This window comes from Aquila chrysaetos, chromosome 5 (genome assembly GCF_900496995.4).
Source record: "Aquila chrysaetos chrysaetos chromosome 5, bAquChr1.4, whole genome shotgun sequence".
In the NCBI taxonomy this organism is placed as follows: Eukaryota; Metazoa; Chordata; class Aves; order Accipitriformes; family Accipitridae; genus Aquila; species Aquila chrysaetos.
In genome coordinates, this window is record NC_044008.1 from 8,207,889 (window position 1) to 8,220,284 (window position 12,396).

Consider the following 12,396-nt stretch of genomic DNA (forward strand, 5'->3'; position numbering starts at 1 on the left):
TTAACAGTCCTGCCTCCTGACCCTACATGACTGCATGGACAGCTTATCTAGCACTTTAAAACACAAGCTTCTGGTCCCCCAAACTGTAGACAAACTGTACTTAGAAAATAAAATGATCCCATTGAGTGTTTTTCGAGCTATTTGTTTTAAGGCTTGTTTCATGAGTTTTGTAATTCTCATTTGATTTTTGGAATGTTTGGGACCAATAACTTTAGGTCCTTGACTTTGCTGTTTCTGGCAGGAGAATTAAGAAGAGCTGGTTGCTGGTGCCTGCTGTACCCCAAGACAGCCTGCAACAGCCTGGCAGGACCCAATCCCAGGTAAGGGCAGCTGAAGGGCAGCAGCCGGTTCTTTCCTTCTCCCTTGGACATGAGATGCAGGGAGAGAGGTATAAAAAAAATCACTGTCATCTCCCTATCAATGATGGGGGATCCCCAGTGGGATCCTCTGCTCAGATATAAGTAATTTTTAATCCCAGGCCAGAAGGAAATTATATTCAGCAACAATTAGACTGGTCTTCTGTAACAATGTGGGGTGCAATATGACCCCATTTACTGTTAGCTCTCACACGAGAACTACCATGCAGGGAACATTTTTCACATCTGCAGTCTGTAGGAGGCATTTTCCAAGGGTTAAAGGCTTCCTGCTCATCACAGGACAATGAATTTCCCAGAGGAACATTCTCAGGCTCATCCCTTATTCCTCTCACTCTGCTTTATAGTCCTGGGAGTCATTAGAGCACAGGTACATCTTGAGTCATTTTTGAAATACCATAGGAATTGCACAGCCGAGATGACTTCCTCCATCTAGCATGCAAATCATCCCTAAAAGGGCTTTCCTGGGAAACAATTCCTTACATTTTTTTCCCAAGGGTATGTGCTCTTTTATTTGTCCGGTATGAAAATGCTTACGTGATGATGCATAAGGAGCTATTTAAACCTAGAGTACTTTGAGGTGGCAGCAGCTTTTTCTCCTCTTCCCTTAATTTTGCCTCATTCTTTTTACCCATTCATAAGACTCCGCTGAGTCAGAAACTCAGAAAAAATCTTTAAATGGTCATTCAATATCTTAGTGTGCTGAAACAAGCCAGTTTCTCTGCAAAATTCACTTAGGCACCAGCTGATTACATGTAACTTCTTGTTGGGGACACATTTTTCCTTTATAGACTCCTTGGACTTTTATTTTCCCTACTCAAAGTTTGCATGTAGTCAAGAGTATCTCTTGCAGTGAGCTCCATCCCACCTAAGTTCAGTGGTGCAGGATTATCCTCGGATGTCTGCTACCTTTCTGTTGAAGTCTCTTGACCATAAGGATGACCTTTAAGTCTCCATCCAGAAACAAGCAGCAGGTGCCAGATATATGGAACTAGGTACTACATATTTGCTCCTAATGAAAAATCTTCTTAATTATCCAAACCTGTTGTGTAGTCAATGGAAAGGGAAAGGTATCTTGGAAGATTTCTGGGGATCAAACACAACTGAGGACCCTTACTTGACTGCATCTCTCTGAAGACAGACACAGGTGGTCTCTCCCAAGGTTAAATGTCCTTCTAGATGGTGATATTAGATGCATGCTCACGTTCCAGTGATTTCGACAGGAATTAAAGGCCCAGACCCAGGTCGCTAACAAATTGCAATTTGGCCATTCACATCAGGACTGAGATTTACATAACTAAGCAAGAGCTTTGGTGTCCAACGTACACAGCGTTTCAAATTCTCTAATTGTTTCTGAATTCAGACAGACTGCCAGCTCTTTGGGTTGGGTCTTCTGCCCAGTGCCAAATGCGCAGGCTGTGCTAGCGTGGAAGGGGCTGCTCCGTTGACTCGCTCCACAGGGAGTCCTTCCTCCGGACTTTGTTTTGTTGCTTCACAAAAATAAAACTGTTACAGTTCAGGTGGGATTTCTAGTTCCTGGAAGCCTCCCTCAAAATAAAGCTGACTAATAAAGTTGTGCATTGTTTTTTACTGGCGTTAGCCTCCCTGAGTCAAAGCCACTGGAAATGATAGCACCGTGTAGATGAGTTCAAGGGTCTAATGCAACAAAGGACCTGTGTGTTCAGCTCTTTTTCTCCCTTACAGGAGCAAAGTCTTATTCTTTTTTAGTTTCCTCTCTGGAGAGAGCTTTATTTAAAATTCTGTTTGTACATCTTTTTTTCTTTAGTGCCTTTGGGCCTTGAGAAATCTGGAAGCTCAAGAAGTCAAACTTCAAGGAGGTTGTTTAGAAAAACTTCAGTGTGCTCCAGCATTCGGTAAACCCCAGATGCAGGCTGGTGCCTTTGATTATTGATACATGCCATTCAGACTCTACCTCTGTCAAACATTTTTTATTTCCACACTACTGGGTGAAAAATTCCCCATCCAGCAGTTGCCTTGTGAAGCAGAAAATGCTAATGTTTGTGTCTGTTGCAATGCACCTCCGGCAGGAAAAACAGAGGCTCTGTGCAGGGAAATCTCAGTGTTGTCAACCCCTCCTTTTCAGGTAGAGTATGCACCTATATCACATTTTTATATAATCACTGTAGGTTGGTCTCGGCAGAGAATAAAGAGCTTAAATTTATGGCTTGCCTGACTGTGGTTGCCCCCTGCAGCTCATTTGACTATTCATCATGCTCCACACCGTCAGCCCTCCATACAGCTGAGGATGTCACCTATCACAGGACAAACCCTTGGTCATGTTATAAATTTAACACTATACATTAAATATCTGTATTATTATAATACTGACATAAGATATTTTATATCTATTAAATCTCTAGAACTCCTTGCAAAGAGATTTTGACTGTCACATCCTGCTCAGGTTGTAGCTCCAGTAATTATATGATATTCCTGTCATAACAGACCAGAGCTTCAACTGGTTGAAAAGCCCAAATCAATGTACTGCCACTGCTGCAGCTCTGCCGATTCGCAGCATGATGGACTGGCAGCATCTTCCTTGCTTTTCAGTTTTACAGATTTTTCTCAGAAAGCTTCTGAAATTTAGAAATATTCCCAGGCAACCTTCCAAAACTCAGAAAGTAGAGAATATTGACCACCGTTTTCCTTCCTCTAGACTATCTCATCAATTTTAATCACACAGGAATATATTTTCAAAGTGGCATTTAGAGGCAGACAAATTGCATTAAAAAGTAAGGGGATTTCCACCCCTAAATCACCATGACCAGCTTTAAATCATACCTGACTGCAGTTCTTTTTTTCTGTCCAGGCAAAGAGCAAGGCAGAGGGAAAAGCTCCGGGTGCAGGAACAAGCCTGAAGCTTTCTTGCTTGAGGAACCCACTTCCTTAGCACATGTCTAGGAAGGATCCCAGGAGCAGCTGGGACCCGTGTCCTGCAGAACCTCTGTGTAACCTGGTTTTTGCTACCCGCTCCCTGAAGCACCCACTCCACACAACACATCAGAGTCTCTGGTTTTTTAACATAGGGTGAAAGAACGGAGGTTAACTCTGCAGGTCCGCGCCCATATAAACAATACATCAGCTGAAATGGCATCTATCTTCTTGTTGCTGCAAACAAGACATCAGCTTAACTGGTGTTCTGGACTTGCGTTCTCATGCTGCGTTTTTGTTTTAATTACACCTCAAATTTTTGCCTTCTAAACTATTACAAATGGCAATGAGAAAGCCAGATGCAAGTATGTTCACCTTCATTTTTCATGCACATTCATATTTTTTTCATTCTGGGTAGGTGATACACGCAACATATTGACACCAGAACACTTAGTACCAGCAGATTAAGACCCAAACACAAAAGCATTTAGTCTGCTGGCTTCCTGTTCAACTCAGTGGGCTGTTCAGAGTCTCAACAGGAGCAAAGAGCTGCAATGGTTGGATGAATCGGAGCCTCAAGGAGACGGCCAGGACCACACAGCGAGCTAGAAGGAGCGCCAAGAATAAAACCCAGGAGCTTCTTGGCTCTTTGTCCCACATTCAGGACACAGCATCAGGCTTCCTCTCTCCACTGATTTCATGTAAGAGCAATAAGGGATGACAGTAGGAGGCTACACGCATGATTTGGAGATGGCGTGTGCATCTTTGCATTCACAGTGACTGATGCTCCAGGTAACCAACAGAGGAAATATTTGAGGAGAGGGATGTAACCAAATCTGAACACAGCTAATTGAGAGAAAATAAAACAGAGCTGAACAGAGAACTAGGTTGAAAGCAAAGATCTAAAAATAATAAAATACATAGGCCACAATATTATTTGGTACAGCAATATGCGATTAAACCACTGGACTTCTGGGAATGTGACATTTGTAGATTTGCAGGAGGATTAACAACTTTGCATGAGGCTTAACGCCATGTTTCCTCAACCCTCCTTACGAAAGAGAAATGTTAAAATACATAAAAAGAAACACTGAATTTTTAACAGAAGAAACCGTTAAAGCAGCCATTCATGACACAAAGCCACTCAAAGCATTTTTTTAGCACAAAGGAAAAGAACAAACTACATATATGAGATGATCCAAACAGCGGCCTCTACTTTGTTTTTCTTAATGAATTATCTTGAGGCGGTTTTCCCCTGGCACACACACAAAACCTCACGCTGCACGAGCCGTGCAGCTTGTACTACTGTGGACTCAAGCCACGTTTAAACACAATGGAGAGTGCTGGAGGACATGTGCATGGAGGACCACCTGCAAACATCTCCAGCACCTCTCCTAGCAACTTCTGAAAAGCACTGATGTCTGCACTGCCTGCAATGCAAATATTTCTGAACTTAAATATCAGGTGAGATATTTCTGAACTGAATTCAGTGCTCTTTCCATGAGCTAACCCCTGCCTCAAAAGAGGTGAAACACAATAGTTAGTCATGGCTGGAAGAAGGATCATGCATGTCTTCTAGTCCCGTTCTTGCTACATTTGGGATAATCATGACATTTTCAAGACAATGAGTGATTTTTGAAAGTTCCTTGGGTGAATACTGACCTTTATGAAGACAGCAGCTTTGAAGGGGTTGTACGTACAAAATGCCTTCACTTAATAGCATCGCTTAACTATGCAGGCATTTTCTTAGATGCTTTCCTCTTATTTGGAAGCTGAGACATTCCAAATACCTTCAATTTTAAAGTAGCCTCAGTATAGGGATGCCATTGTTTCTGCATATGAACTCAGTGGTAACAAAATCCAAATACAAACTCAGCCCAGAATCCAGAATGAAATGCAGTAGATTTTGCTAAAATCTTTAGGAATCAGAATAACTGCTGATAAAAATAAACAACTTATCTTTTCCCGAATGCTTAATTGCACAAACCCAACTCAAGGTGAGAACAAGCAGATTTTGGAGAACTTCTTTGACACATGCTAGTTGACAAGGGCCTATAAAACAGCTCTTCTCGAACATTTCTCAGGTCCGAAAGCTTGCAGAGAGAGGACAAAAAAGGCATATGAGCTATTGAGGCTTAACCCCCTCTCACATCCCTAGTAGCAACCCTACATACTGTCACAAGTTAAAAAATGGGAACAGAAAAAAATACATGGCCTCAGAAAGCCACAACTTAATGTAGCCTGGCATTATCGAAAAGGGTCCTTGTTTTGTGATTTGTGGTATTAAACAGTATAAAACTCATTTGGGTAGTCACTGGCTGGAGGCAGATTCTGTTCGATTCTTTCTGAAAAAACACCCCAAATTTGGAAGTCTCTGCTAACATCCAAATTGTAAAATTCTACACCAGTAGCACTGTCAGTTTAAGCTGACTGGGGTTGGAATGAAAGTTTTAGAAGAAATCATGGATTGATAGACAAGGAAGCCCAAGATTGCCCTAATCAAGAATCATAGCATGGGTCTATGGGGGACTGTAGCCTTATGGGAAATGGTGCACAGGACTAAATGGGTCCAAACGCTTCATCTACATGAACAGGTGACTCTCTAATGCTTTGTTGTGAGATCACATGGGCAGTCCTTAAACTAGTGAGGAACAAAGAGCTTCAGGCTATGGGAGAGCAAGGACGCTCTTAAGGAATTTTGACATTTTCCTCCAAAAGCTCTTGAAATGGCAAGTGGAAAGCCAGGATCCATCATACATACTTATTTGGATGGCCTCAAAGACATAATGACGATTTCCCCTAAGAAAATGGGTGATGCAGGACCGCTGGTGTCAAGGCGATCTCTTGCTGGGATTTCTTCCATTTTGCTGGTAAGTCAACTTTGGTCGAGGGATATCTGCATCAGACCATGTCTCTCCTTGGCTGGCTGCTCTTGCCCCTGCCTCTGGGAGGGCAGCATCCCAGCGCTGGGGAAGGGAGGCCAGCACAAGTAGAGCTGGAGATTCGACTGGGAAGCAGCAGGTTTGCTGATCAACCAAAGTATGGACAAGAACATCTGGGCCGGCTTGCTGCTGTGCAGGAGGGCACAGCCTGGACCTGCCAAAGCTTCCAGCTGAGCCTGCTTAGGGGCACAGAGCACATCTCTGAGCCTGCAGCAAAAAACAGCAGCTGAAGGTCTCCACTTAAGGGATTAAACCTCTGTCTGGCAAGAGAATCCATAGCACTTACCAGTTTCATTAAAGATATCCTCACTTCTTCCTCAGAGGACGGAAAACTCAGCACAAAGTGACACCAACCCCTGTGGTCACAGGAATAACATAAGCTTCATCCTGATATAAGAGTGGCAGCAGCACCTCAAATTTGTCTCAAGCCTTATCAAAACCTGGCTGTGTGAAAAGCCCATCTGTACACTGAGCCAAAAGCATTTTGCACCTAAAAGTTGTTTTAAAAAAGAAAAGATCAGTAGCTTTGGAATAAGGGAGCTCTTGAAGCCAGCAATCCAAAATGAACTGAAAGAACATTTCTTTAATCCAAAACTACATATATAAAGAAGTAAATTTATATTGTGGTTGAGGCCACAAAAACACCAAAAATATCAGTAGCTGATATACAGTTCCAGCTGCAGGCAAGGCTGCAAAAACGTTCATTGCTACAAGGAGCAGAAATTGCCCTAAGTACTCTAGCTAGCTCTTTAATTTGCTGGTTTTGAAGTGATTTCACTTCAGTTAGTGAGGATGAGAGACAAATGTCAAGGGGCTGGAGAAATTAAAAATGCACACAAGAGTACTTTTTGGGAACAAACCCTCAGCAGGTCTCTTTGGCTGTGTCTAGGCACCTTGCTCATCGTACAAACACAGACAGTGCTGGAGGAGAGCAGCTGCCGAGGCTCACTAGCCCACTAGAGGAAAATACATGATTTAATGTTTGTTTTGTGAAACCCCCAGATTTCCCCTGTCCTACAGCCTGGCATGGAAAATGCTACAGGTAAAGTGACAGCTGGAGTGCTTTGATATCCTGAGGTGATGAGATGGCAGAGGACATAGAATCATAGAATCATTTAGGTTGGAAAAGTCCTTTAAGATCGAGTCTAACCGTTAATGTAGCACTGCCAAGTCCACCACTAAACCATGTCCCTAAGCACCACGTCTACACGTCTTCTAAATACCTCCAGGGATGGTGACTCCACCACTTCCCTGGGCAGCCTGTTCCAGGGCTTGACAACCCTTTCGGTGAAGAAATTTTTCCTAATATCCAATCTAAACCTCCCCTGCCACAACTTGAGGCCGTTTCCTCTCGTCCTAACACTTGTTACTTGGGAAAAGAGACTGAACCCCACCTCGCTACAACCTTCTTTCAGGCAGTTGTAGAGAGCGATCAGGTCTCCCCTCAGCCTCCTTTTCTCCAGACTAAACAACCCCAGTTCCCTCAGCCGCTCCTCACAGGACTTGCTCTCTAGATCCTTCACCAGCTTCGTTGCCCTTCTCTGGACACGCTCCAGCACCTCAACGTCTTTCCTGCAGTGAGAGGCCCAAAACTGAACGCAGCATTCGAGGTGCGGTTCCTCATGACCCACCAGTCTGGCATTAAGCCCAGGAGGCTGTCCTAGGTCTTCTTCAGCACAGTGGTCAGAAGTCCTCGCGATGAGCCCCAAGGGCAGCAGCCTGCCCAAGGAAAGGGCAGCAGAGCCGGAGCTCATCGGGGAAGAGGAGCTTGGTGCCACACTTTCCCCGCCCGAGGGGAACTCGCCGTTTCCCACCTGCATCTTCCAGCCTGCTGTTGTCAGGCCCCAGAAAGGCTTGGAGAAAGGACTTTTAAGTGGAGCTCACGATCTGGGGTGGAAAAGCCACCATGAATTCCTGTTTGCTGCTGGGTTTAGCAGGCCCGTCAGGAGCTCAAGGTGGGAAGGGCTGGTTTTCGTGCTCTCTCAGGAACAGCAAGCTCTGCCCACAGCACCCCACATCCAGCTTGCAGTAACAGAGAGGCTTTACCCAACACCAGCAGATGCTCCTTGGGCTGGACTTGAGGCTCAGATCACAGAGCAGGGACACCCAGTGACTTTGCTTTATAATTTCTTTTTTTTCCTTCACTTTTTTTGCTAGACATGCCTTCCAGCTTTCAGACCAGCCCAGGATACAGCCCTAGACACATCTTTTTCACAGTATTTCAGGCAATCCTCCCATTCTCATGTATTCATAATTTAATCTGCATGGGTTTTATGGGCCAAAGCAGTGGTGTTTTGGCTCGGAGGGTGTGGGGGACAGTAAATGTGGTCCACGTCTTGTGTGTGGACCAGACTGGGGGGCTGCAAAGCATGCACGGAGGGGGAAGGAGGCACATGGGGGTTGCACAGGGCCGGCAGCCCCCTGAACGGAGCAATCTCCCCCTTGTAGGCAGATGGCAAAGAGCTGAGGAGGAAACGAGTGTTGTTTGCACATAGGTGGTGATTTGGATGCAGGCAGGGAAGTGTGGCAGGGTCTAGCCGATTTGTCCGGGCTGCTGCTCGTTGTTATAGCAACAGGAGGAGTCTGCTGTCAGCCGAGAGGATGGAGCTGAGGATGGGGAAGGGGGACATTTTTAGAAAGCAAAGGAGGGAGTTTGAACTGGTAAAGAGAGAGAGAAGTCGAAGGTCTGAAGATTGGGATGGGAACTGCAAAGGGATGGGCGGGATATGTGGGAATGGAGGATTCTCCACACCCGTATTCAGACTGTGTCCCATCGAGCCCCTGCCCTGGGGCAGAGCGAGGGTCTGGCCAGGGTCCCTCTCCTGCTGGGAAGGGGAAGGGCTGGCAGGCCACGAAGGGCACAGGAATTGCAGCGGTAGGTAAATCCTCTGCAATGACCCCAGAGTCAAACAGGGCGGTTGCTGTTGCCACTTAGGGTAAAGGACCAGCCGCTGGAGAAGGCTGTCCCAGCCACAACCCTGGCACATTTGGGCTTATCACACCCTCAAAACATCCTGATAACGTCTCGGATCTCTGCAGTGATCTGGCAGCGCAAAATGGCGCCGGGGACCCCACAAGAGCCATCACAGACCTCTCCATGCAAACCAGACTGAGCATTTTAACAGAAACCGAGACACCAAAAACCCCTTTGTGAACCCAGCTCCTGAAATACTGAGATCTTGAAACACACTCAAGGCTTTTTAGCATTGCGTCTCAGCACAATGGAACTGTTAATGACATTTGCATAACAAAAAGTCACTACATAATCTTGCATTTCCCCAGGAAAGCACCGGATTACAACAGAGCACCGCTGTGTTTTCGAAGGAAAGCTTTGGAGGGGGAAGGAGGGAAAGCCTTCACAGGGCCATTCCCGCAGGGTAAAATCCTCCAGCCCGCTAGACCACCCCGCTCCGCAGCCCTTTGCCCAGGAGATGGCAGCAGCGTGTGCGAGTTCAGCGTGGGGCTGCGGGGTCCAGCCCCGGGCACCCCCCGCCGCAGCCGGGTGAAGGGGAGGGAGGGAAGTAACCTTCCACGAGGCTTTTTATCGCCTTAAGCGGGACGATTTGACTTTGCCCAGGGATTGCTTCTATGTATTTTAGGCTTCTTGCTGCTAATCACGCAACGTACTCCTTCCATTCTCTTTCTCAGCCCTGTCGGCCTTTTATCACCATGGCCTTTCTTTTTAAGTGGGGCTCTGAGATAAAAACTTCGATACAACTATACCGGTTGCGCATTTATGCTGTCAGACATCCGCTCTGAATTTTTACCCCTGTCTGCTCTTTTGCCTTGCATACAGAGTATTTCTTATTTCCACTCTGGGTGGGTTTCCCCTTCACTCTGCACTGCAGTGTGGTCATCAGCCTCAAACACCCATTTTCAGATCCATCCCAAGGATGCCTCGCTAATTAAACGTCTTTCATTACAAACCAGCCCTGGGAAATAATCCAAGGGCAGGGAGGCCTGAACAGGCAGCAAGAGCTTGGGGTGAAAGGAAACAATAGGAAAGGAATCAAAAGAACAATGAGGCATCGGGGGGGGGGGGGGGGGGGGGGGGGAACACAAAACATATGGTACATTAGATGTGAACACAGGAACACGCTACGCCATGCACACACTGTGCATCATCCCCTGACTTGCTGTTTAACCTTGGGTGTGAGGTGGAAATCTTCATCAGTCAGAGACCCACCTTCCCACTGCTTATTCCTCCTTTTTAGCACCTCCTTTTTCCACCCCAGACAGCAATCCCTGCTCTTCAGCATCAGGATTGAGCAGGTCTGCCTGCAGAGGGGACTTTTAAAGCTGTAGGTAGTTTGCAGTTTGCCTCTGGTCTGCTTATCAGCATGATTTCCTAACAGGCAGGGAATGGAGTTCTTGGTGCAAAACAGAAGCAACTCCTTGCAGCAAGAAAATGACAAAAAATGAAAGATCTGTGTTTTGAAGAGAATTTACTCCGTGGTATTTAATGAGTTAATTTGATTTGTATTAGAAACAAGAGGAAAAATTGCCTAACAAACCAGCTGTTGCAAAGTATTGGGCCCACTGTGCTTAGCAAATTTCCAAAAGCCATTTTGCTGAGCTCAGCTCGTGAAGGTGGTGCCCTGAAATTGATGAGTGAATTGAGAATTCACCTAAACGATTAGCACAGAAATAAAGCTGGATGAAGGCAAGTGCTGAAACTGTACATCAGGGAAAATTACTACTTATGGTCCACGACTGCAGTGATGAAGCGCCTTCCAGGTTTGACAGCTTAAGTTTAAAAGGGTCTCTCACTTCTCCTGCTGCTACTGATGAAAGCAAATTCCTGATCAGCTTTTCATCGGAGAATCTTTTAGGCTTCATTTACAAAAGGAAAGTTCAAAGACAAGATATCCTCTTGGACATAACACCTTTTTCAAGGAGACCATTTCAGATGGCCTAGGCTGCCCTGCCTCAACTCCAGAGCCGGTGGGATTCAGCGCTCTGCAGGCAGCTCCCTTTGCCTTTCGCTACTGAGCAATACGTACTTCAAATGAACCCTGCTAAGGGGCTTACGCTTGCTGGGTGCTCTTTAATTTTCGAGCACAATGAAGCAGAGTTGGCATTTCAATTGCATTATGAAAGATTGTTTCCGAACAGCTGAAGAGGGGGAAAGAAGTACGTTTCTTCTTCCCACCTAATCAGGCTGAAGTTTCCCGGTGCCAGCCTCAATCTGTGTTAAATTGCTCATGCCATCCATCGGAGAGATTAGACTTGGGTACATAACAGAAGTTAATTCCAAAAATGATTACTCAGATAATTAAGTACTACAGCTGTAGTGGGTGGTTCTGGCTCTTGGAGCGCCCTCTCAGGTGCTTTATGTGTCCGTCCCCCCCCTTGCCTCACCACCACTGTGACAGAGATGCCACCTCCCCTCCGCACTGGCCAGTGTTTGGCCTGGGGCAGGTCCCTTCTCCCCAGCCCCCTGCAGAGGCCACATGTCCCCCCAGCACCTCAGGGGCTCAGCTGAAGACTCCATGGCACCAAGCACCAGAGTTGGAGAGCACAATGGAGAGACGGGCTCTTTATCAGCTTATGAACCACACAGAGATCAAGGGCCAAATTTACTAGAGGTATCCAGGTGCCTCGTCTTCCCTGGGGGCCAAAACTCCATGAAAAAGAATGGGTGGTATGGAGGTGGCATTTGAATTGCCCAGCCTCAGAGTCCTTGCAACGTAGATGACATTCCCTCCGAGTCAGGCGTTGCAGGCGCCTTTACAGTTAAAGAAAGGAAGGGAATTGCGCTCCACAGGGCTGATTTCTCTGCACTGATACAAATGAAAAGCAGATGATTAGCTCAAATGCATCTATCTGAGGTTCAGCAAAATGGACCCCTGGGTACCCAAAGCAGAATAGAAGTAATCCCCATGTAACCTCAGACAGGCAATGCAGGCAGCGTGGTGGACCCAATGCAGCCGTTACCTAGGTCTAAAGCAATGCCAAAAGACAGGCTGTGGGAGACAAGCACTGGAGTGGGAGTCTGGATGACAGTGCTCTACTACCACCACCAAATACTTCCTCTGGCCGTGGTTTCTGCCACCTTCATCAAGAGTCATCCTTAATATTGACAAGGGCACCACAAACCTTTACTCTGACAGATGACAGATTTCAAGTAGAACACAAATGGTTTAAAGTGGTGGGGTGAGGGGAAAGATATCTTTTATTTCCACTCCTTC